The sequence below is a fragment of the Euphorbia lathyris genome, chromosome 9 (genome assembly GCF_963576675.1).
Source record: "Euphorbia lathyris chromosome 9, ddEupLath1.1, whole genome shotgun sequence".
NCBI lineage: Eukaryota > Viridiplantae > Streptophyta > Magnoliopsida > Malpighiales > Euphorbiaceae > Euphorbia > Euphorbia lathyris.
In genome coordinates this window covers 37,790,611-37,817,797 of record NC_088918.1, presented here as the reverse complement: position 1 = coordinate 37,817,797, position 27,187 = coordinate 37,790,611, and positions in this window count along the sequence as shown.

Here is a 27,187-nt window from a genome sequence, read left to right as displayed (position 1 = left end):
CTCAAGGTAGGATAGCTTGATTTGATATGGCCAGTTTGATGACATTCAAAGCATGTGATGGGCTTTGAGATGTCCTTCTTGTACTTGCTGTCGCTGGACTCAGCTTTGTACTTGTCAAACTTCTTGTAAGGCTTCTTGGAATATTTATCATTCTTTCTGAACAGCCTTTTCATTTTTCTAGTGAACATGGCCATTTCTTCATCGTCTGTTGAGCTCCCATCAGTGGAGTCAGCTTTCACGACAAGAGACTTTTGCTTCTTGTCCTCAGACTTCTCCTTCACCTTAAAGTTCTTCATTGAGATCTCATGGGTCAGCAGAGATCCAATGAGTTCATCATACTTGTAGGTGGTTAAGTCTTGAGCTTCCTCAACAACAGTTTTCTTGGCTTGCCAGCTTTTGGGAAGACTCCTCAATATCTTCTTGACTTGCTCTTCCTCAGTAAAGATCTTGCCAAGTCTTTTGAGCTCGTTGATTATGTTTGTGAACCTTGAGTTCATTTTAGAGATTCCTTCATCATCGTTCATTTCAAACAGCTCGTACAACCTCATGTGCTGGTTCACCTTGGACTCCTTAACTTTGTTGGTTCCTTCATAAGTGACCTCCAGTTTCTTCTAGATTTCCTGTGCTGACTCACAACCTGAAATTTTGTTGTACTCTGCAGCATCTAACGCACAGTGAAGCATGTTTATAGCCGAAGCATGATTTTGTAGCTTCTTGAGGTCATCTTCTGTCCACTTAGTCTCAGCTTTAACAACCGTTTGGCCGTCAACAGTTTCAATAGGAACAAATGGGTCTTGGACTATAGAAAGCCATGCACTCATATTTGTTGCCTGAATGAAGTTTTTCATTCTGTTCTTCCAAAAGGTGTAGTTAGACCCGAAGAACAGAGGAGGCCGAGTAATGGACAGTCCCTCAGGAAGAATCCGAGTTGCCTGATTTCCTGGGAGGAAACGAGTGCTGTTTTCAGCCATTGTGGGGATCAGCTCAAGATAGTTATATCTTGCTTAGTGAGCTTTTAAGCTCTGATACCACTTGTTGGTCCCGTGTAACGTGACAAGATTAGTTCCAAGGGGGGGATAGGAACTATTCAAAAAATTTGTCCGTTAAGGCTGACTTCTTTTCCTTAAGAAAAGGTTTACACAGCAATGCTGAGTAGTTTAAGACACAAGCTTAGTCAACTGGTGACTAAGTTTGTTTCTTTTCTTGAGGCAGGAGATAGCACTTGAGTCTATTCCTGAACTCAGCTTCTCAATGCACTTAACTCAGCGTAAGTTCGTTACTTGGTCAGTTTTATAGCAAGCAATATATATAAAGGAGTTAAGGGTTAGAAATATGTTACTCAGCAAACATATCCTGGTTCGGCCTCTCCGCCTACGTCCAGTCCCCGGAACTCGTTCCAAGCTTTTTGAATCCTCTACTGAGCTCTTTAAAGGTAGAGCACGAAACCTTTTACGAAAGAAGCTGAGTATAAAAGAGTACCTTCCTCTATTCTTCTACTCACTCCTATTACTACCGCTGAGTACTGTAACCGAGTACTCAGCTTCTCCTTTCTATACTTCTAGAAATGATAAGTGTTTGTCTTAAACAACAATTGCTAAGACACTTTAGATGAATAAAATCACTCTAGACTTTTACACAAGATTGGAATTGGTGTAAGATTTGCTTTGCTTTTCTCACAGAACTTCAAGTATCAATTTGGTCAGCGTCTCGACTTAATTGAAGATCTGCATGGAATGAAGCATTTGAGAGGCCTATTTATAGTGACACTTCAAGCACCGGTGATTTCGAATTTCGAAATAACCGTTGGAGGCAAACGGCTTCCTGTCGCTTTCACTCAGTACGTGCTCAGTGTCCTCGACCAATCAAATTCTTGTATCTTTTGTATTCGCCAGTGCTCAGCAGCTTTTCGACAGTGGAATAGAATGTTTCCATATTTATAGTAAAGTCTTCTAGACAGCTTCCTGCGTCTTCTGAGCTTTACCCAAAGTAGAAATACTTTGTCTTCAAGTTTATTCTGTTCTGCCGCTGACTCGTACTTCTTGTCGTTCAACTCAGCAGCTTCATCTTGAAGCTATTGGTAGAAGGCTTCACGATCCTTCTTCATGCTGGGCTGGCGTTTTACTTAGAACGACTGCATTTTATCTTCCTGGGCTGTTGACTTAGGCTTGACTTCCTCTTATGGGCCTTTAGGCTTTTTATCTTAATGTCTTATAAATCAAATAACTCAACATTGAACAAACACATTAGTGTGAATAAATCAAAGCATTTAAATTTAATGTGTTAGAATATTTTTCACATAAATAATTTTGTCAAATCAAAATCATGTGGAAAGGTGTTTCAACAGGAAACTTTCGACGACTTTCAAGCGAACGGGTTGTCAATCCTTTCCTTGAACCTCGTTAGAGTTTGTCAGACTCAGGGGCGAATCTTCTACTAAATCTTTTCGCTGAATCTTCGGAATAGCGATTGGTCTATCGACTACCAAAATGTAAACTAGTATGAACAAATCTAAATGCTACTGTGTTTGTATTTATTTAATAAACAATGTGTGTACATCATATTGCTTTTTACAGAATCGAACTACTAACTCTGAATCGCTTGACTCAGAATTTCTGCATTAATTATATACTAATCTTCTCTTCAATTTTTCTATATCTTCAACTTTGAAATCAACTCTTTATTTATAGATGTTGAAGAGTCGGGTTTAATGGACGTGTCTGCTACGAAGAGGCGTTCTTATCCAATCGAACGGATGCGTTTCTTTGTGAACGAACGTGTACGTATAGCCCTTCCAAGATTTCTGATCTTACCGAGAATTTAAATTCTCGGTCGAGAATGGGGGAGCAGATATTAAGCCTTCGAAATGATAAGGGGGAGAAGCTGGCGACGCGTGTCGCGACCGAGAATGAAGGATTCTCGATCGCGACACGGAGTGATTTCCTTTGTCTTTGACTTCGTCCTCGTCCTCGTTTCGATGCGTTTGATTTTCGTCGTTTTTGACTCCTTTTGTAGGGTTTTTCTTCCGTTAACACCTCTTTTCATTCCTATTTGGATTTTACCAAATATTTAGGTACCTTGCATGAAAAAAACATATTTGGAAGTAAAAGTACGCTAAACGGGTATAAATAGTATGAATTCGTAGCCAAACTGATGTAAATACTAATGATATTTTAGGTATATTTTGGGCTTAACACCTTTCATTTACCAAGGACACTTTAGTAATTTTTACTCCTTAGTAGATTCCAGAAACAGCTCACCATGTCTACAACACACCTCGACACACTCTAGTACTCACTCAGCAAATCTCAACCATCATCACAAGGAGTTGTGATCAACGGCTATCATCCACACACTTGTCTCTTGTCCTTGTTTTCTTAGTGTAGAAATTTCTTGATCAGCGCACCTAATATCAAATATATAATGTTAAGTTTATCACTTTATTTCCTTAATGAGAATTATAAGAACATTAATTTCTTACCTCATTCACTTCCATATGGTATTAAAGAAAATATTGCTTCAAAGGTTTCTTCTTTAAGCAACTATGGTTGCCCCTCTAATTACCTCCAGCAGTCCCTATCACCTTCCCCAAAATGAAACACCGACTTTGACTCTGGTTTCACAAGTTCTCACTGGACCAAACTATCACCAATTCCCATGGACTGTCAAAGTTGCCCTAATGTCGAAGAATAAATATTCTTTCATGGATGGCACCATTAAAGCACCTGCATTGGATGATAACATGAACAATCAGTGGGAGAGGTGTAACAATATGGTGATGTCTTGGACTCATCACTCCTTATCACCTTCCATTGCCCAGAGCATTATGTGGCTTGATAAGGCAGATCAAGTCTGGGCAGACCTAAAGGAGCGTTTTGCACAAACAAACTCCTTAAGGATACTTGAGTTGCGAATGGAAATGCACAATCTTAAGCAGGGAAACGGTAACGTTATAGAGTATTATACTTGTTTAAAAATACTTTATGATGAGTTAAGAAACCTCAAGCCAATGCAGAAGTGCACCTGTAGACCAACATGCAGCTACTATGCTTTTAAAGTTCTACGTGACCAGCAGGATACAGATCAAGTCATCACCTTTCTTCAAAGATTGGATGACTCTTATTCCACCATTTGCTCTCAAATCCTGCTGATTGAACCCCTACATGATTTGCTCTCAAATCCTGCTGATTGAACCCCTACCTTCCTTGAACAAAACCTTTACCTTGGCAATACAGCATGAAAGGCAGATAAGGCTTGCACCTATAAAAAACGACGAAGGAGGTGAAAGTATCATGTTCACAGGATTCAACACACACAGAGCAAACAGAACAAATAGGGAAACTCAAGGTATAACAATCGTAAACCTGATATGGGTCGAAAACCCCTATCTTTAGGTACGGTTTTTAGGATGGTTTTGTCTAGTTTTCATTCAATAAGCGAGCAATTCTCGCATTTTTATGCATGTGTGCATGTTAGTTAGTTTTAGTGTATGTCTTATGAAGATGTTGCTCATAGGCTTAAATCTGGTTGGTCGAAGTGAAAGAGTGCTACAGGTTTACTTTGCAACCCCAACATGCCTAATAGATTGAAGGAAAAATTCTACCGCACATCAATTAGACATGCATTGTTATATGGTATGGAGTGCTGGGAAGTGAAACATTGTCATATGCATAAGATGTCGGTGGCGGAGATGCGTATGTTGCGATGGATGTATGGTCATATTGTTGGGGTTTATGTCCTATAGACAATTATTTTAGGATATAAATATTAATGAATAAATTGTTTATTTAATCATTTGTTTAATCAGATATATAACATTAAAATGTAACTATATATATAAAGGCACAAATCTTTCATAAAGAAAATAACCCTAAGTTTATTTAAGTAGTTATAAAGTGTTCATACAAGCATGAAGTGAGACTGTACTTTATAATAGACCAATAGACTTAAAGTAAACCCAAGTCAAGTAATATGTTATAGGGGTTGGCATATTACTGTTAAGACTTGCATGTAACAGTGTTTTCTGTTAAGACAGAAAGCTGATCTCACAAGCTTTAGATATTCAGATATCTAGACAGTTACATGGATCCGGTGAAGGAGTTCATTAGGATTGGGACCCGACTTGAGATAACAGAATGAATTGATTTATCTAATGTGTCAACTGTTCATCTCATTGGTATTAGTAGGTATAACTAATCCTCAGACTCAAACATTCGTTAATTAGTGATTCTGGATTATGGAGTCTGATACTTTGATTCTGTGCGAGCATAATCCAACAGGTGAGAGCCTGGGGTGTGTGAGAGCAGGGTTGGGTATCACACAAAGTAATTGCAGAATAGTTAATGTCAGATTGAGCATTCGTCACTCCCGATAAGTGGGAGATATATCCAAATGGCCGCTTGTGGTGAATTGACTGAAATCCTTGCAAGGTGATAGAGTTAAGAGTAGAAATGAATATTTCACTTAACTTATCTTTCAGAGTGAATTCAATCTGTACAAGTAAAACCAGACTCTTTATATATAACCTTGACACGTTCCATGGTTATAAGGAATTGACCGACAAAATATAGTTGATGAAGGATCGTATTATACTATACCTAATGCAGAAAGGTTAACGTCAGTTATCAACCTGACTTCTTAATTGCTCTGGGGGAATATCATAGGTTCTGCTAGTAACAGCTCGCGACGGTATTCCGTTATATATATGTTGGAATTAATCGTGATGAATAATTTTCAAAGGATATATACGGCTAGTGGCAATAAAGAACCTAATGGGTCGCATATGGGACTTGGAATCGGAGGACGAAAATGTAATTAGTGAGACATTATATATGGGCCGAAATTTACATATTAATTAGGGATAAATTAATTTGATTAATAATTATAATTTGATTATGATTATGAATTAAATTAAAAGATTATCTGATAATATTAATTAGAAGTTTTTATGTGATTGAAACTCTAATTAATTATCCCTAACATTAATTAATTATTAATTTGATTAATAATAATTATCTAGATATAATTAGTTATTATTTAGATAATAGTAAAGTGTTAATTTAATTATCTAATTAGGAATCCTATTCCGAATAAGATTCCAATTATTTAATTACCTAACACAAATGGGATTAGGGTTAAGAAAAGTCAATAAATAGACTCCCCTAACCCCTAAATTTCGACACACACACATAAAATAGGAGAGGAGGAATCGTTAAAAGAGTTAATAAATAGACTCCCCTAACACAACTGGGATTAGGGTTTAGAGAAATCTATAAATAGACTCCCTAACCCCATAAATTTGGCCAACACAATAATAAAGGAGGAGGAACCGTTCCGTCTTCGTCTCGGCTAATCTACATTATTTCTTACTCTCTCTTTGATCTCGTATCGATTTCTGTTAGAGGCAATCATTGCGATTGCTATTATTAAGGTTGATTACTGATTAGTTATCTTTTCTGTGTTGTTTCTTTTGTTGTTCGTGATACACAGATTAAGAGTTGTGGGCACTTCGTTTGCAACCGTAGATAGTTCTTCACCAAAGGTATTACTTTCTATCCCTCTTTATATGAAATAATAATTAACAGATCTTGGAAAAGGGAAATAGATAAAATAGATAAAATTTTATTATTCCGCTGCGTCTAGGCTTGTCTATTTTCTTTCATTGATATCAGAGGCTATGTTAATCTGTTATTTCATATATGTAAATAAAAGGGTTTTCAATCAGATTGAATAGATTTATTGTTAGGTTAATTAATAAATTTGATTTAGTTAATTAATCTAAAGATAAATGGTTAAGATGAGATTAAGATGTTTTATGATTCGGTTAATTAACAAAGGGTTTGTAGAATTAAACGGTTGATTAAAACAATATTTGTATACGTGATATACGTGTTTTGTGGATTAAGGGTGATAATTGTTTGAATCGTTAAAAGAGTAAATTAGATTAATTTTTGAAAATTTGATTTTGTTAAACGATTTAAACGAAACGGTTCGAACCGATTAATATGGGATATGTATTGAAAAGGTTTATATATAATCATAAATTGGTTTATACGATTTATATATAAAAGTTTTATTTAAAAGTTTTGAATTAAAAGAATTTTAATCTAAAACGATTTTGTTAAAGGAGTTTAATTTAATTAAAAGTTTTGTTTAAGTTATAAATGAAAAGTTTTAATTTAATAAAAAAAATATAAAATAATAAATCAATTTTGTGAAGAGCTGCGCAAAACAAGCTCCTGTTTTGCGCAGCCCTCCACAAAGATGAAGGAGCTGGGCGATGTTGCTGCCCTTTGGCAGCAATATTCCCCAGCGTCACGGATATGATCCACAAAAGGGGACGAATCCGGTTTTTCGTCCCCATCACGTTTGTTTTGCGTTTCTGATTTTTTAAAAAAAATATATATTTTGGTTTTTCAGAAAACTAAAATTAATATATATAGAATTAATTAATCCACTTGATTTAATCGTTGTCTATTTTAAATTGTATAGATTGAATTCAGTTGTCTAATTAAGATGTTTTGATACGGTTAATTAGATAAACTATTTCATTGATACAAAATTAAAATTTAGGAACAACGAATAAGCCCATATAAATTTATTAATTGTTATAATTAATAAAATGATGAGGTAATGATGGTATGTGTTTTAATTTGATTTTGCAAACCGTTTTATGCTTAATAAATATACTTGATATATTAGTTAATCACGTTAAATGGTTTTTGTAAAATGATTAAACACAATGATGTATAATCTCTCGTCTTAAAAGTTTTGTGTTCTGGAATTGATTTTACAAAGTTTAATTATTTGTATGTGATACGGTTGAATTAAACGCGTTAAATAATCTTGGTAAAATAATTGAACACAAATAATTAATATTTTATATAGTTGTATTTTGAAGTGTCTAATTAAGTTTATATTTGATATACTTTAATTAAGATAAAATATAGACGATACAAAATTAATTAAAGGTTAATTAGATAGTAAAGTTAGTTAAAGGACTAAATTGAAAATGTAATTAATCTAAAGGTTTAATTTGATTAACTTAAATATTACATAAAGGGTTTATGTAATCAACCAATTAAATTTATTTAATTGAGTCTTTGTATGTTTGGAGTTATGGACATATTTGGACCCTCTATAATTGTTATTTAGTCTTTTGGTATTTTGAAAATAGGACCTGCGTGTCCTGCCTTATCTACTCTCTATGGTAATTTCTCTTCTCATCTAATTCCCTTCAAATTAGTTGAAGTATTCTTTAGTAGTATAGAAATTGATATTGATGTAATTTCAAGGCGCCAAGGAAAAGACGGAGGACCCAAGGAGAAATATGTAATAGTTAGTATTTCCCTAGGTTTGACCTTTTATTCCGTTTCTGGCTCAACGGAATAATTTAGATAATATGTCCATAACTATCAATGTAAATTGTATGTGTCTGATGTATGCTAAAGCAAATCAAGACTAGGTTAGATTATGAGACTTAAAATAAAAATCCCTCACTAATTAAAAGTTAAGTAAATAAGCAAGTTATTGAAATCGGTTGCCCCTCCCTAATATTATAATTTAGCCGGCAGTACTAAGGGCCTTTGGGTTGTTGAGCAAACTCAAGCTTGGGGTCTTATGGTAACACTTGAATTATCGAAAAATTGTTTTTCACGAATATGGGGTAATGCTTAAATTAGGCTAGAATAATTAGATGAGCAAACTCATGTTGTTCTAACCTAATGGACAATATGGTTGGGATTGATAAACGACACATATCAGTTACTAATGTGGTTAGTAACCCAACAACCTAGAAGTCACATGTTTGATGTGATTGATTACATGAATCTACCTAATGAATGAAACTAGCTTGTTGAGCAAACTCAAGATCAAATTTCAGGAGTTAGGATTCTAGCTCACTAAAGGGTTTGTGAAATTCTTCGAATTAATATAGAGGGTTATTAATTTGGTAAAATAGTGGGCGCAATTTAAAAACATAAAAGACCGACGTATTTAAATTGTAAATGAATTAAGCAAATGAATTAAGCAAAATTGTTTTGAGGATTCAAAATGATTGGGTATGTATTAAAATACACTGAATACCCATCATCAAAATTGTTTTGAAGTTCGAAAAAATTGGGTATGTATTAAGATACATCAATACCCAATGTCCTTATTGATGATGCGCCTGTTAAGAGGGTTGATGTTTACCGAAAGCACCAATCAGATGACGAACGTACAGGATGTATCATACTTGGCACTAGAGCTACAAAAGCAACATGAGAACATGGATACGTATTCCATGGTTATACACTTGGAAGACGTGTTTTGAGAAACATACTCAAATGCGGACGCTATGAGATAATGATGAATGTTTCGCTCCAAGATGCAAGAAGGTTCTTCTGTTGTGGCACTTTGTGTCAAGATGATTGACTACATCACCAAAGCTTTCTAGTATTAGATTTATGATGGATAATGAATTAAGTGTCGACTTAGTTCTACAATCCCTCCTAGAGATTTATTCATAAGTTCATCTCGAACTGTCAGATGAATAAACTCAGAGACCTCTCTAGAAGAGCTCTTGAATATGCTCAAGTCAGTTGAGCCCAAATCTTAAGAAAGTGATGTCAGCACTTGTTATTGAGGGATCTCACGAGAGAAAGGGAAGTTTCCCAATTCAAAAGATTCCAAGAAGAACAAATGCATTAAACCCAAGTCAATAAAAGCAAGAAGGGAATGCCACCAATATGGTAAAGAAGGGAATTGGAAGAGGAACTGTAAGAAGTACTTAGACTCTCTCTAGAAGAAGGGTCATGATGATGCTTTTACTTTTAGAACTAAAGGATAGATAATTCAACTTACTTGTGATAGTCACCTAGGACATGTAAGCAAGAAACACATGTCTAAACTTCATCAAGATGGGCTTATAGACTCGGTTGATTTTGAATCAATGGGCACATATAAATCTTGTTTAAAAGAAAGATGACAAAGACACCCTTTAGCAATAAAGGAGAATGTGTATCAGACACTCTAAGACTAGTACATTCAGATGTATGTATTCATACGTCAAACACAATCAAGAGAAAGGTTCAATCATTTCATTAGCTTCATAAGATGATCATACCAGATATTGATTCATCTACTTGATGAAGCATGAGTCAGAAGCTTTTGAGAAAGTTCAAATGCTTCAAGAATGAAGTAAGAAAAACAAACAAGAAAGAATATTATAGTGCTTTGATTAGATCGTCGTGAAGAATATCTTTCTAATGATTTTTCTGAATTATCTAAATTGAATATAGGATTCACTCATAATGGACTCCTCCATACACACCCGCGATGTATCTGAAAGGAGAAATTGTACTCTATTAGATATAATACGATCCATGATGAGCACAACCTCCCTTCCAAAGATATTCTAAGGCTACGCCCTAGAAACTGCCTTATTTACCTTGAACCGAGTATCCACAAAACCGCCAAGTTCTATTCCATTTGAATTGTTCATTGGAAAAGAAACCCAATTTCTCTTTCATGAGAATTTAGGGGTGATCAGCATATGTTAAATGCATAGCATCAGATTAAGTTAGACCCTAAGTCTGATAAATATTTCTTCATTGGAATTTCGAAAGAAATAGTAGGATATTACTTCTATCATTCGGATGATCGAAAGTAATAGTATCCAAACATGCTGTATTTCTAGAGAAAGAGTTTCTTCTAGAAACACAAGTAGAAAGTGTGATTGAACTTGAAGAAGTTCAAGAAGAATGATTGGCTGAAATAGCGGAAGCGATGGTGGAACCCGAATCTGTCTCACAGGATGAGACACTGGTGACATTACTAACTCATATGTCTGGTCAAGTTCATCAAATCCCAAAGAGATTTGGATTTCTAGTGGGAGCCGATGAAATCCCAAAGAGATTTGGATTTCTAGTGGGAGACGACGAAGAGGTTCACGTGTTAGACGATGAACCTACGACTTATGGGAAGGCTCTTGTAAACCTATACATGTAAGCTAGTGGGAGCTCGTATGAGCCTTTACATGTAAACTAGTGGGAGCTTGGTCGTTTACTTAGTATTATATGTCGACGATATTCTACAAATGGGAACGACGTAGCTATACTACAATCGGTGAAAATTTTGGTTATCGGATAAAATTCTCCATAATAGACTTAGGAGAAGCAGCTTACATCTTAAGGATTAAGATCTATGGAGATAGATTGAGAAGACTGCTTGACCCCTCCTAGTCTAAACATGTTGACAAAGTGCTCAAAGCGTTTTGCACTAGACCTAACATCACTTTTGCTTTAAGCATGACAAAGTCGATTATAGGTCAATCCGAGTGATGGTCATTGGATTGTTGTCAATAACATTCTTAAGTACTTAAAATGACTGAAGATATGTTCCGGGTACATGGAGATGAAATCTGAAAGTTGGAGACTTTCAGACATAAGTCATCAAACAGATAAAGATGATCTTACGAAACACAAGTTTATTCTGAAAGAGGTACAATTAGCTGGAATAGTTCCGAGCAGGAAATCGTGACCGAGCCAGTAAGTTAAATCAGAGTATATATATATATGTAGCAGCTTCAGAAGCAGCTAAAAAGGAAGTTTGGAATGCAAGTTCATTAATGAACTAGGCGTGGTACCTGACATTGTTAATGAGACTAACGATAGGGCTGTTGCTCTTGCTAAGGGCCCGTAGTCTCATAATACATCCAAACACTACCTCAGTCATTACCATCTCTTCCGAGAGATAACAAAAAGAGTAGATGTGAGAATTAAAAGAGTGCCCACTAAGGCACAATATTATAGATCCATTTAAAAGAATGCCTTACCCAAAGGTTCATGATCGTCATACCAACGCTTATGGGAATGTTTTTAGAAACAATTGGCTTTAGTCCAAGTGGGAGAATGTTGGGGTTTGTGTCCTATAGACAATTGTTTTAGGATATAAATATTAATGAATAAATAGTTTATTTAATCATTTGTTTAATCAGATATATAGCATTAAAATGTAACTATATATATAAAGGCACAAATCTTTCATAAAGAAAGTAACCCTAAGTTTATTTAAGTAGTTATAAAGTGTTCATACAAACATGAAGTGAGACTGTACTTTATAATAGACCAATAGACTTAAAGTAAACCCAAGTCAAGTAATATGTTGTAGGGGTTGGCATATTACTGTTGAGACTTGCATGTAACAGTGTTTTCTGTCGAGACAGAAAGCTGATCTCAAAAGCTTTAGATATTCAGATATCTAGACAGTTACATGGATCCGGTGAAGGAGTTCATTAGGATTGGGACCCGACTTGAGATAACAAAATGGATTGATTTATCTAATGTGTCAACTGTTCATCTCATTGGTATTAGTAGGTATAACTAATCCTCAGACTCGAACATTCGTTAATTAGTGATTTTGGATTATGGAGTCTGATACTTTGATTCTGTGCGAGCACGATCCAACAGGTGAGAGCCTGGGGTGTGTGAGAGCAGGGTTGTGTATCACACAAAGTAATTGCAAAATAGTTAATGTCAGATTGAGCATTCGTCACTCCCGATAAGTGGAAGATATATCCAAATGGCCACTTGTGGTGAATTGACCGAAATCCTTGCAAGGTGATAGAGTTAAGAGTAGAAATGAACATTTCACTTAACTTATCTTTCAGAGTGAATTCAACCTGTACAAGTAAAACCGGACTCTTTGTTATATATAACCTTGACACGTTCCATGGTTATAAAGAATTGACCGACACGATATAGTTGATGAAGGATCGTATTATACTGTACCTAATGCAGAAAGGTTAACGTCAGTTATCAACCTGACTTCTTAATTGCTCTGGGGGAATATCATAGGTTCTGCTAGTAACAGCTCGCGACGGTATTCCGTTATATATATGTTGGAATTAATCGTGATGAACAATTTTCAAATGATATATACGGCTAGTGGCAATAAAGAACCTAATGGGTCGCATATGGGACTTGGAATCGGAGGACGAAAATGTAATTAGTGAGACACTATATATGGGCCGAAATTTACATATTAATTAGGGATAAATTAATTTGATTAATAGTTATAATTTTATTATGATTATGAATTAAATTAAAAGATTATCTGATAATATTAATTAGAAGTTTTTATGTGATTGAAACTCTAATTAATTATCCCTAACATTAATTAATTATTAATTTGATTAATAATAATTATCTAGATATAATTAGTTATTATTTAGATAATAGTAAAGTGTTTATTTAATTATCTAATTCTTTCAAAAAAAAAATTATCTAATTAGGAATCCTATTCCGAATAAGATTCCAATTATTTAATTACCTAACACAACTGGGATTAGGGTTTAGAGAAGTCTATAAATAGACTCCCTAACCCCATAAATTCGGCCAACACAATAATAAAGGAGGATAAACCGTTCCGTCTTCGTCTCGGCTAATCTACATTATTTCTTACTCTCTCTTTGATCTCGTATCGATTTCTGTTAGAGGCAATTATTGCGATTGCTATTATGAAGGTTGATTACTGATTAGTTATCTTTTCTGTGTTGTTTCTTTTGTTGTTCGTGATACACGGATTAAGAGTTGTGGGCACTTCGTTTGCAACCGTAGATAGTTCTTCACCGAAGGTATTACTTTCTATCACTCTTTATATGAAATAACAATTAACAGATCTTGGAAAAGGGAAATAGATAAAATAGATAAAATTTTATTATTCCACTGCGCCTAGACTTGTCTATTTTCCTTCAGATATACAAGAAATGATCGGATGAGTAATGAATAATTAGGAAAAAAAAGTAGGGGTTACATCTATTGAGAATAAAGTGAGGGAAAACCGACTAAGGTGGTTTGGTCATGTAAGACGAAGAGCGCTTGATGCACCGGTTAGAAGGATTGAAGAGTGGTAAAAGTATGCAATGGTGAGAGGTAGGGGAAGGACTAAGCAAACTTGGAAGAGGGTGATTGAGAGTGATATGAGTTTATTGGGGATTGAGGAAAATATGGTAGTGGATAGGACGGAGTGGAGGGAGAGAATTTTTGTCGCTGACATGACTTGATTTTACGGTTTCGTATGATGGTTTATATTAGCTGACTCCGAATCATTTCGGGACTAAGACTTTGTTGTTGTTGTATCACATGGCTATCATATGTCATTCATGTGAAATATGTTAGAAGTAGATAGTGTGTTTTTGACGTATATGTCATATCAAAAAAGTTAAAATTAAAAGATTTATAAAAGTTATCATTTTAATTTTTTATATATATCACATGGTTATCATGTGTCATTCATGTAAAATATATTAAAAATAGATTGTGATATGCTTTTGACGTAAATGTTATGTTAGGTTTTGATATCAGGATTCGTTTTTAGTAACTTTACTGATACAAATTAAAAGATTGTGACGTGTTTTTGACGTATGTGTCGTATCAAAAGTTAAAATTAAAAGATATACAACAGTTATCATTTTAATTTTTTTATATATCACGTGGTTATCACATGTCATTCATGTAAAATATATTAAAAGTAGATTGTGATGTGCTTTTGAGGTAGATGTCATGTTAGGTTTTGGGGTCACAATTCACTTTTAGTAACTTTTACGGATACAAATTAAAAGATTGTGACGTGTTTTTGACGTATGTATTATATCAAAAAGTTAAAATTAAAAGATTTATAAAAATTATCATTTAAATATTTTTTTTATATATCACATTGCTATCACGTGCCATTCATGTGAAATATATTAAAAAAATAGATTATGTTCTGACGTGCTTTTGACGTAGATACCATGTCACGGATTCAGTTTTAGTAACTTTATTGGTACAAATGTACTTTTAACTATTTTAATGACTACATAAACAAACAATTCTACTTTAATGACTATGAATGCTTTCAACCAAAGTGATTCACCTATTGTAGTTAGATTTCTCAAAAATTTCCATGTCTTAATACTGAGATGGCCAAAAATGATAGCTCGGGGTTTATTTAAGCTGAAAAATTCATTTTGGATACTTAAAAGTTTAACAGTCAAATTGGGAATCAGTTAAAAACATAAAAAAAAAGTTGTTAGTGATTAAGTTTGATTTATGTTGTACTGGAACACGGAAACTGAAACGGATACCGGAAAATATTAAACGGCATCGGAAATGAAAAAGGACGTGAAGCACTGAAACGCTAGTGACAAAGAGTTTTTTTGTTGATAGATGCAGAGGACAAACTCAATACTTTTAGGTGCCGTTTGGTAAGATGTAATGACCTTCGTAATGGAATGACCATTACATTGAAGGCTCATTACCATGTTTGGTTGCATGTTACAATTTCATTGTAATGGAATGAGAAAACATTGAGTTAAATTTTATTGAAGAAACTTTGTAATCCCCATTACATGGAAAAATGACTTGAATTCTCATTACATTGTCATCTAACCTCTCATTTCTCAAATCTCACTTCTCATTCTTGTCAAAAACGCAAAAAGTAGAAAAACATGAAAATTGAAAACGAGAAAAATGAAAAACCGAAAAACCGAAAAACCGAAAAAATGCGAAAAATGAAAAAAAGATGAAAAACCGGAGAAATGAGAAAATAGAAAAACGGTGAAAAATGTTAAAAATGGAAATTAAAAGAAACAAGAAAAATGTAAAAAATATGAAAAGGCGAAAAACTATATACTAAAATATTGATTTCGGTTAATCTAATTTTGTATTTGATTTCGATTCGATTTTTCACATTTTTCGTTGATTTTAATTATGTAAATAAAATTTTATGATTGTATTTAATTAAGAAAATATAAGTATTGTAATGGTTATTACATTACATCATAATTGTCAATCAAACATGGTAATAGAATCACTATTCCATTCCATTACATTACAACTTTGATTACATTACAACCTTGAATACATTACATTGCATTACGGCATACCAAACGAACCCATAGTATTTAACCTTATCTTTTAGCATCCATTTTTGAGACAGGGGTTAGGTAGAAAAGACTAGAGTTTCAATTAGTATTATATTTGGAACAGTTAGATTGGAATTCCCAAGCTGGTTAGGTTTTTTTTTGTTTGAAAAGAATGAAAAGTCTTATATATCAGAAAATAGAGCCGTAGAAGTTTTGATAACCAGATCATCCTATCTATCAGTGTCAAATGTAACTGCACGGACTAAAGAATGAGCAACCAAATTAGCGGTTTTATGAATAAAAGAGAGAGACACATTTTCGATATCCTTTAATAGAAGTTTGCAGTCCTCAATAATCAGATCAACAACCAGAACGTGTCTAACAAAACATTTAAAATTAGATTTTTGAAACAGTATGAAAAGTATAAACAAATACCCAGTTGACTGAACCTTTTAAATGATATTTATTTGTTGTGTCTTTTTGTTACTTGACTATAATTTCACAGCTTCAACCTTCAAGGCATGACATAAGCTTTCAATTCATGCGTCATCACCCTCTTCTTCTTCTTTCATCTTTACCATTTATGTACATCATCACATTCATCTTTGTTGCTATGATACTCATTCATTTGCTGTATTAACATGGAATCAATGCCTCTACTTCATATCAGTTAATACAGACTCAAACTGAAATTCTAAGTTAAACACAACCAAATTAATTTCAATGAAAGAAAACTCAAGAAAACAAAAAGATATCTTCTAACAATCACAAAACCATGATACATCTTTTTGTTTTATTGTACTTGCTCTCTATTACATATATCATATCATATCAATCTGTCTGTCTGTCTGTCTATTTCACCTATTCTTCTTCTCGGTGGAGGGAGTCATGGATGAACTTTACGGATGTTCTTCGGAGGTTTTGGCCTGCTGTCATTCGGTAGCTTATTCTGTTTCTCTGATGGACCTGAAGGCGGAATCGGAGCTCCTTTGGGAAGTAAACTGAAAGTTATAGGAGGATAAACATGCATCATGTGCTTCCTTATGTTATCAACTTTGTATATTGATCCAGAACACACTGCAAAGAAGAGAAAGAAGAAGAGAATAGCCTTGGTATGGTGTTTGGCAGCCATGACACAGACAGAGAAAAGTTTGTTTCAGTTTATGAAATTGTTTGGTTTTCTTATGTGCTTTTATAGGGCGATATGTATAAGGGTGTGTGTGTTGTTGTTGGGCCCACGAGTTCACCAATAGCTCTACCATTAGTATGATATTGTCCGTTTTGGGCCAAGCCCGCACGGATTTATTTTTTGGCTCCTTCCCAAAAGGCCTCATACTAATATAGTTGGTGAACTTCTTTATAAACTATGCATCTCCCTTGTATCTTTCCGATGTGGGACTTGGGATGTATACCCAACAATCCTCCCCTCAGACCAAGGACCACAAGCCTCCCCTTCAGCGATAATCTGTCTAATCATCTTGTACCGCCGCCAACCCGCGAAACACAGATTTCCCATCGCGAGGTCACACTGAGAGCCTCCCACATCTCCTTAGATCTCATGCACATTCTCCCAGCCGAACCATCGGCTCTGATACCAGTTGTTGGAAAAAGCCAACTTTGTTTTCTCTTCAGAACTCACAAAATAAACACAGTAAATTGAAAGCACAAGGTATAAGTGTTTGAAGCAAATTCTTTCTGCATTCAATATGAGGAAACAGCAGTACAGATAAATTTTTTTTTTATTAAAAACCTCAACTCCACCTCCTACTTATACAACTTGAGAGTGGAGTTTGTTACACAAATTCAGCCACTAAGAAAACCTAACATCGTGTATTATGGATGACTAAATCACACGATTTGTTTTGCATAAAAATAGATAACTAGATAACTATCTCCTAAAGACCAGGAACAAAACTAACTGAATTGACCCTGGAACAAGTTTAAACTTACCGTTCACATTCACTCCCTTAAACTTGTTTACCTTTGACGATGCTCACACCGATCTTATCCTTCAGCTCAAGGAATCTCTGTCTTCCAACTGGCTTTGTCAGGATATCAGCTAGTTGAATTTCTGTTTTAGTGTACTCCAGCTTGACATCACCATTCTCAACACATTCACGAATGAAGTGATACCTTGTATCAATATGTTTACTCATTTCATGGTGGACTGGGTTCTTAGCCAAGGCAATTGCAGATTTGTTGTCAACTTTCAGTACTGGCTTCACTTGTCCATCTCCTCTTAGGCTTTCCATCAGTCTTGTGAGCCAAATCCCTTGACAAGCACTCCCTGTTGCTGCAATATACTCAGCTTCACATGATGAGAGTGCCACAATTCTTTGCTTCTGTGACACCCAAGTAATAGGACTTTCTCCAAGGAAGAACAGCACACCAGTTGTGCTCTTTCTGTCATCAGTGTCCCCTGCAAGGTCACTGTCACTGTAACCAACCAAATCTTCATTTGCTTGGTCTTTCTTGTACACACATCCAACATCAAGTTCCTCTTACATACCTCAGAATCTGCTTGACAGCACTCATGTGTGCAATGGTTGGAGCCTCCATGTATCTGCTTACAACTCCAACTGAATAAGCAAGATCTGGGCGAGTGTTTACCAGATATCTCAAGCTTCCAATAATATTCCTGTACGTGGTTGCATCTACTGATGGTTCTCCATCATACTTGCTCAGTTTGCACCTTGGCTCCATAGGAATATGACAAATGTTGCAATCTGTCATTCCCATTTTCTCAAGAATTTTTCTTGCATAGGCTGATTGGCACAGTGTTATGGCTTCTCCATTTTGCTTTACCTCTATCCCTAAGTAGTAACTCAAAAGCCCCAGATCACTCATCTCAAATTTCTGCATCATTTCTCGTTTGAATTTCTCGATGAGTGTCTAAAGTCTCTGAGCTTCAAACGATGTCCAATTGAGCATTCTCTGTACATTAAGAAGACAGGAGAAGATGTCACAATTGTGGGAGTGTATGTGGCCCAAAAGGCCTCATACTAATATAGTTGGTGAACTTCTTTATAAACTATGCATCTCCCTTGTATCTTTCCGATGTGGGACTTGGGATGTATACCCAACAATCCTCCCCTCAGACCAAGGACCACAAGCCTCCCCTTCAGCGATAATCTGTCTAATCATCTTGTACCGCCGCCAACCCGCGAAACACAGATTTCCCATCGCGAGGTCACACTGAGAGCCTCCCACATCTCCTTAGATCTCATGCACATTCTCCCAGCCGAACCATCGGCTCTGATACCAGTTGTTGGACCCACGAGTTCACCAATAGCTCTACCATTAGTATGATATTGTCCGCTTTGGGCCAAGCCCGCACGGATTTATTTTTGGGCTCCTTCCCAAAAGGCCTCATACTAATATAGTTGGTGAACTTCTTTATAAACTATGCATCTCCCTTGTATCTTTCCGATGTGGGACTTGGGATGTATACCCAACATGTGTATGCACATACATATACTGTTGGTGTGAAGGTGTAGTACAAAGTCAAAGGATTGCAAGACTTTTTCTGTAAAAAGAAAAAGATATTAAGAAATATTTTTTGATTGGGTATGGAATTCTAAGGAAGTAGAGTGAAAGCAAAGTTTATTTAAAACTAGGAAGAATGTTAGTTCAACGGTAAGAAAGCGACTCTTATGTTATCACATTTGAGTTCGAATTTCTTATTGTTGTTGAAATTTTTAAAAGTGGAACGATTTTTATGTCATCACATTTGAGTTCAAATTCTGTTATCCTTGTTGAAATTTTTACAAGTGGAGCGATTTTTTCGAATTCCGCTATCATTGTTGAAATTCTTATAAGTGGAGCAATAGGTAAACACAGTCTTGATCACATGCACCTTAATGAGCATCACCATTAAATCTAGACTTATTAGAATCCTATAAGGTGGAGATTCAAAAATATCATGAGGTTTAGAGTTAATAAGCCTAGAATGTAAATTCACTTACTCATTAAGGTGCATAACATCTTGTAAACTTTCGTGTGGTCTTGAATTTTTTTCATGGTCAGTAGCCTGGGGCTGGAAATACCCATTCTACCCCTAATACTTTTGGCAACAAAAAAGGGAAAATGCCAAAAATGGAGAGTTGTAAATGTAACGGATGCTGATGGATACAAAGAGCGTTGATTTAATGGAGACTAGAGGAGTAATTACAAGAGACATATTGTGAATTTATGAGAGAGAAACTGATTTTAGCCATATTTGGTATCAATAACAAGAACCAATTATTTCCAGATTACATAACCTTTTTTTTTTCTTCTCTTTTTTGTCTTCACTTTGTTGGATGGATTTCTCTTTCCATATTTTATTTTCTCGGATTCATTTTCTTTTATATGGGTTTTCTTCAATTTTTATATATATGGTCAAACTTTATTTTATAATAATATACAAATTCTATTGAAAGAAAAGCACCAACTATGTTGATTATGGTTAGACATTCACATTGCTAAATGAGCAAGTTAAATGACTCTTTAAATATGTGAGGCAATCCTTACTCTTAAAGGTACATTTTGGGGTGAGTTAGGTCTTTGTTTACATGGTATCAGAACCATGATTCAATGTTGGGGCTCCCGCTGATATTAACGTCACGCACCAAACGAATTGGACGTGAGGAGGGCGTGTTAGACATCACACAATGCTAAATGAGGAAGCTACATGGCTCCTTAAATATATGAGGCAATCCTTACCTTTAGAGGTACCTTTTGGGATGAGTTAGGCATTTGTTTATAATTATATTATTTGATCATCTTTATTAGTTGATTATATTATATATTGAGTTGTTGTTTATGATCCTTCACTAGTCAAATCGGATATTTCATTAACATTATCAAGTCGAGATTCATTTTAGTTTAGTTTTTATCTCAAATTAGCTTAATTTTTTTATGGTCTATTGACACGTGTTAATAATCGAAATATGTCTTAACATAGTTCTTTATGAATTGATTATATAAGTCCTTGACTGATTTGAAATTGTTATCATATAGGATCCTTCACTAATCAGTTCATTGCTGTCATTTAGGATATTTCGTTAATATTAGAGTAACGGGTTTGAATGAAGAATGAAGGAGAAGCAAGAATCGGACGAAGAAGAAGAAGAAGAAAAAGGGTTTCTTGAAGAACCAAAAGACTTTGGAAGATATACAGTGAAAAGAAAGACTTTCTGTCTAAAAATAAATGCAAGTACAAGTCCCAAGCTTTTATCTTTCCGGCCAACCTTTCCTCTACCAAGGACACTTTAGTAATTTTTTCTCCTTAGTAGATTCCAGAAGTAGCTCATCATATCTACAATACACCTCAACACACTATATTACTCACTCATCAAATCTCAACCATCCCTCACAATGAGTTGTGATCAACGGCTATCATCCACACACTTGTCTCTTGTCCTTGTTTCCTTAGTGTAGACATTTCTTGACCGGCACACCTAATATAAAATATATAATGTCAAGTTTAGCACCTTATATCCTTAATGAGAATTATAAGAACATTAATTTCTTACCTCATTCACTTTTATATCGTATCAGAGAAAATATTGCTTCAAAGGTTTCTTCTTTAAGCAACCATGGCGGCCCCTCTAATTACCTCCAGCAGTCCCTATCACCTTCCCCAAAATGAAACACCGGATTTGACTCTGGTTTCACAGGTTCTCACCGGACCAAACTATCACCAAGTCAAAGTTGCCCTAATGTCGAAGAATAAATATTCTTTTCTGGATGGCACCATTAAAGCACCTGCATTGGATGATAACATGTACAATTAGTGGGAGAGGTGTAACAATATAATGATGTCTTGAATTCATCACGCCTTATCACCTTCCATTGCATGGAGCATTATGTGGCTTGATAAGGCATATTAAGTCTGGGCATACCTAAAGGAGCATTTTGCATAAACAGACTCCTTAAGGATACTTGAGCTGCGAAGGAAAATACACAACCTTAAGCAGGGAAACAGTAATGTTACAGAGTATTATACTTGTTTAAAAATACTTTATGATGAGTTAACATACCTCAGGCCAATGCCGAAGTGCACCTGTAGACCAGCATGCAGATGCGATGCTTTCAAAGTTCTACATGACCAGCAGGATACAGATCAAGTCATCACATTTCTTCAAGGATTGAATGACTCTTATTCCACCATTTGCTCTCCAATCCTGCTGATTGAACCTCTGCCTTCCTTGAAAAAAACCTTTATCTTGGCAATACAGCATGAAAGGTAGATAGGGCTTGCACCTGTCAAAAATCGCGAAGGAGGTGAAAGTAACATGTTCGTAGGATTCGCCAACACACATAGCAAACAGAACAAACAGGGAAACTCAAGGTATAACAATCGTAAACCCAATGCTAAAAGCTCATCTTTATGCACTTATTGGGGCAACACATGACATACTGAAGAGATATACTTCAAAAAACACGGAGACCCACCAAGTTATGGAAACAGGAACAAAGGCAATCCTTTCAGAAGAAATCAACCCAAGGCAAATACAATTATGGATCAAAGTAGAGATAATGGAGATTCAGGGGAAGAAGATAACAAGTAAACAAATACAGAACCATTCACCCTCACCAAAGAACATTACCTAACGCTAGTAGCCCTATTGCCGCTGAACCATTTAGGGAAAGCTCTGGCCTCATGTAGTAGCATCAATACCTTTATCAAGGGAGATAGTTCTGGTAAAACCCTAAACCTTATCTCTACTTCATCATGTTGGATAATAGACACAAGGGCCACGGATCACATCATTTGTGACACTGGACTATATAGTTCATTCACCAAAATAGACAAATGTTGGGTAAATTTGCCAAATGGGGGAAAGGGTTAAGGCTGAGTATGTTGGTACATTGATCCTAAGTCCACAACTTGTTTTACACCATGTCTTATGCATACCTATCTTTGATTACAACCTAATCTCGACTAGTAAATTAATAGATACTGGTGAACTGTGCATTGTGTAACGAGCTCAATATGTGCAATACATGACACAACAAGTTGGAAGAGGATTGGCTTGCTATGGAACATGAGGGCTTGTACTACTTGGAATACCCTTTACCAAATGGAGTTCATTCTGTTTTTTCAATTAAAGCTAATGTATGGCATTTACGTTTAGGCCACTCCTCTTATGAGCGTTTAAAAGGCCTTAATTTATCATGTAATGATTTCAATTCCTTTGAGGCAATACCATTCGATATCTGTCAAAGAGCCAAACAGAAAAAATGCCATTTTCATTAAGTCGCATCATAACAAAAGAACGTTTTAACATTATACATGTCGACATATGGGGTCCGGTCAAGGAGTCTTACTCTAACAAGCATTATTTCTTAACTATACTTGACTATTACAATAGGTATACATGGGTCACACTAATACAAACAAAGGGTGAAGCAAGCATAGAACTATAACAATTTTGCAAATACACCAACAGACAATTCAGCAAAGATGTCAAAATAATAAGAACAGATAATGGCCTCGAGTTCATCATGAAGGATTTTTATGCCACCAACGGTATTACACACCAAACATCCTACCCAGAAACAACGAAACAGAATGGCAGAGTAGAGAGAAAGCATATTGACATCATGAACAATACACGAGCACTCGTGTTTCAAAGATCTCCACACAAAGAGTATTAGCCAGAAGCAGTCAGTCATGTCGTCTACCTTATAAATAGGTTGACCTTGGTGCCTATTCAATGACAGACTCCCTACAAACACATATATGGAGAGAAAAGCATCCTAGAGGACCTGAAAGTGTTTGGGAGTTTGGCCTATGCCTCAACCCTTGACAGAAACAAAATCAAATTCACAGACAGAGCAGTAAAATGTGCATTCCTGGGCGATAGACACGACACCAAGGGTTTCAAATTATTCAACTTGACCACTAACGTCATTTTCTTTTCCAGGCACGTAAAATTCTTTAAACAACACTTTCCCTTCTCAGATAGTGGCCAAACGACAGACATATCATTCTGCAATGAAGAGGAATTAAACACACTACACATGGCATCCATGAATAATGATGAGGATACACACTTCGATATAGAAACCGAATATGCATTATCGGATATTACACAAAATGTTGATATCATACAAACATAAAATGAAGATGATCATGAGATAGCAGAAATAGTAGATGAACAATCACAACATAGACTTCCAACTTATCTCAGAGATTATCATTGAGCCCTGGTTCAGGGTTCCCCTTTGCCATGCCTCACAAATTCACCACACGTTCTTTCCAAGCACCTCTCATATGACAAATTGTCTCCTACCAAAAGAACTTTCTCTATCAATCTCACTTGTCATAGAGAATATGCCACATACAAATAAGCAAAGTAAGATGAGAATTGGAAATAAGTGATGCAGAGTGAACTAGCTGCTCTAGAAGAAAATCAAACATGGGTTTACAAAATCGAACACAAGGCGGATGGGAGTATCACATGTTTTGAGGCCAGGATGGTGGCCAAGGGATATACGCAGCAGGAGAGTGTGGACTTCACCGCTACATTTGCTCATGCAGCCAAATTTACAACAATACGGGCTTTGTTAGCCATTGCCATTGCCAAAAATTGGTATCTACACCAACTAGATATAGATAACGCTTACCTACATGGGGATCTTAACGAAGATTTCTTCATGACATTACCACTTGGGATGTCTCCACAAAGCCCACAACAGGTCGGCAAACTCAGAAAGTCCCTCTATAGACTCCGTCAAGCATACCAAAAATGGAATGCCAAACTCACAGTCGCCGTCAAAGCATGGGATTCATTCAGTCCGCAGTTGATCCATCTTTGTTCACCAACAAAGGAAAAGGTCACATAACAGCACTGTTAATTTATGTTGATAACGTTATTCTCAAAGGTAGCAACATGCAGACCATCCTTTTAGCCAAGAGACACCTTGATGAATCTTTCAGCATCAAAGACCTCAGACCTCTGCATTACTTTCTCGGCTTTGAATTTGCCTGCAGCACCCAAGGGCTCCATATGTCACGGAGAAAATACTCATTAGAATTGTTACATGAAATGGGATTTATCGACTATAAACCAGCCTCCTCCCCAGACTTACTAACTCATAAACCCAGCACAAACATATCGTCTTTCCCAGAAATAAGACCATATAGGCAGTTAGTAAGGAAACTACTATATCTCACACATACAAGACCAGACATATCCTACATAGTAACCCAATTAATCCAACATCTAAGCCAACCCACCAAAGATGACCAATACAGAGCCAATAGGATATTACGTTACCTTAAAGGGACAATAGGTTTGGGCTTGTTCTTCCCTGCATGTAATGACCTCCAACTACTGGCCTTTTCCAATTCAAACTGGGCCACTTGCTCTGAAACTCTCAAATCTGTCACAGGCTACGTCGTCTTCCTTGGATCTGCTCTCGTCTCTTGGTGGTTGAAGAAACAAAACACAGTCTTTTGTTCTTCTTCAGAAGCTGAATATAGGGCGATGGCGTCTACTTCATGTGAACTTCACTGGCTCCCAATGCTTCTCCATGACTTCAATCTTTCACCAAAAACTTCCTCTCTTCTCTTCTATGACAACACATTTTCCATGCATATAGCCCAGGACCCCATTTTTCACGAACGGATGAAGCACATAGACATTGATTGTCATATGATTCGCAAACGAGATCAGACAGGACTCATACGGTTGATGTTGATTTCGTCTGTGCTACAATTGGCTGATCTGTTTCCCAAAGCTCAACACTCTCCACACTTTCTCTTTCTCTTAGGCAAAATAGGCTTGAAGAATCCCTATCAATATGTCTTAACATAGTTCTTTATGAATCGATTATGACTGATTTGAAATTGTTATCATATAGGATCCTTCACTAATCATTTCATTGCTGTCATTTAGGATATTTCGTTAATATTCCAGTAACTGGTTCGAATGAAGAATGAAGGAGAAGCATGAATCGAACGAAGAAGAATAAGAAAAGGGTTTCTTCAAGAACCAAAAGACTTTGGAAGAGAAAATGAAAAGAGAAGACTTTCTATCTAGAAATAAATGCAAGTACAAGTTCCAAGCTTTTATCTTTTTTCGGCCAACCTTTCATCTACTAAGGACACTTTAGTAATTTTTGCTCCTTAGTAGATTCCAAAAGCAGCTCACCATGTCTACAATACACCTCAACACAGTATATTACTCACTCAACAAATCTCAACCATCCATCACAAGGAGTTGTGATCAACGGCTATCATCCACACACTTGTCTCTTGTCCTTATTTCCTTAGTGTAGACATTTCTTGATCAGCACACCTAGTATCAAATATATAATGTCAAGTTTAGCACCTTATTTTCTTAATGAGAATTATAAGAACATTAATTTCTTACCTCATTCACTTTCATAGTTAATATTACGAAATCGAGATTCATTTTAGTTTAACTTGCATCTCTAATTTCCTTAAAATCTATACCATCTATTGACACGTGTTAAAATAAAAAAAAATGCTTAATATAGTTCATTATGAATTGATGATATAAGTCTTTGACTGATTTGAAATCATTGTCCTCATTAACAAATGCATTGTCGTCATTTAGCATTCGTTTTACTTTACTTTTCATCTCAGTTAACTTAAAATTTGTATGACATATTGACATGTGTTAGTAATCGAAATATATCTTAATATAGTTCTTTATGAATTAAAGATTATGGTAATTAGATTAAGTTGTTTATTATGTCAAATAAATTTTATGTTTTGGTTTCTTGAAAATTGCATGTTTTTTTAACTTATTGATAAATTTTCTGTTTTGGTTCGTTGAAAAATGCATGTGACTTAAAAATTAGATTAAGTTGACATGAGTATGTCTTACATCAATCATTTTTTAGGTGATATGTTTCTCTTCTTTTATTGATCGAATTCATTGCACCCAATCCATTATAGAAATTATCTGCATAGTATTAAATGGTTTAATACATATTTTTAATTTTGTTTTTAAAGAATACATGTTTTTAATTCTTAAACTTTAATTTTCAATTAAAAAAATTAAATGAGCGCATTCATATTACGTCAAATAAATTTTTATGCTTTATAAACGTTAAAATTCAAATTTCAAAAAATTATAATTATATATATATATATATATATATATATATATATATATATATATATAACCTTGAGGTTATTTGAATCAAATAGTTCTAAATTCTAATATATAAATTCTAAAAGACTAAAATGGGAGGAATTTTTAAAATAAGGAAATTGAGATCTAGGCTTATTAATGTTAATAACTTACAGTTAAACCTCGATAAATAAATGTTCAATAAAGT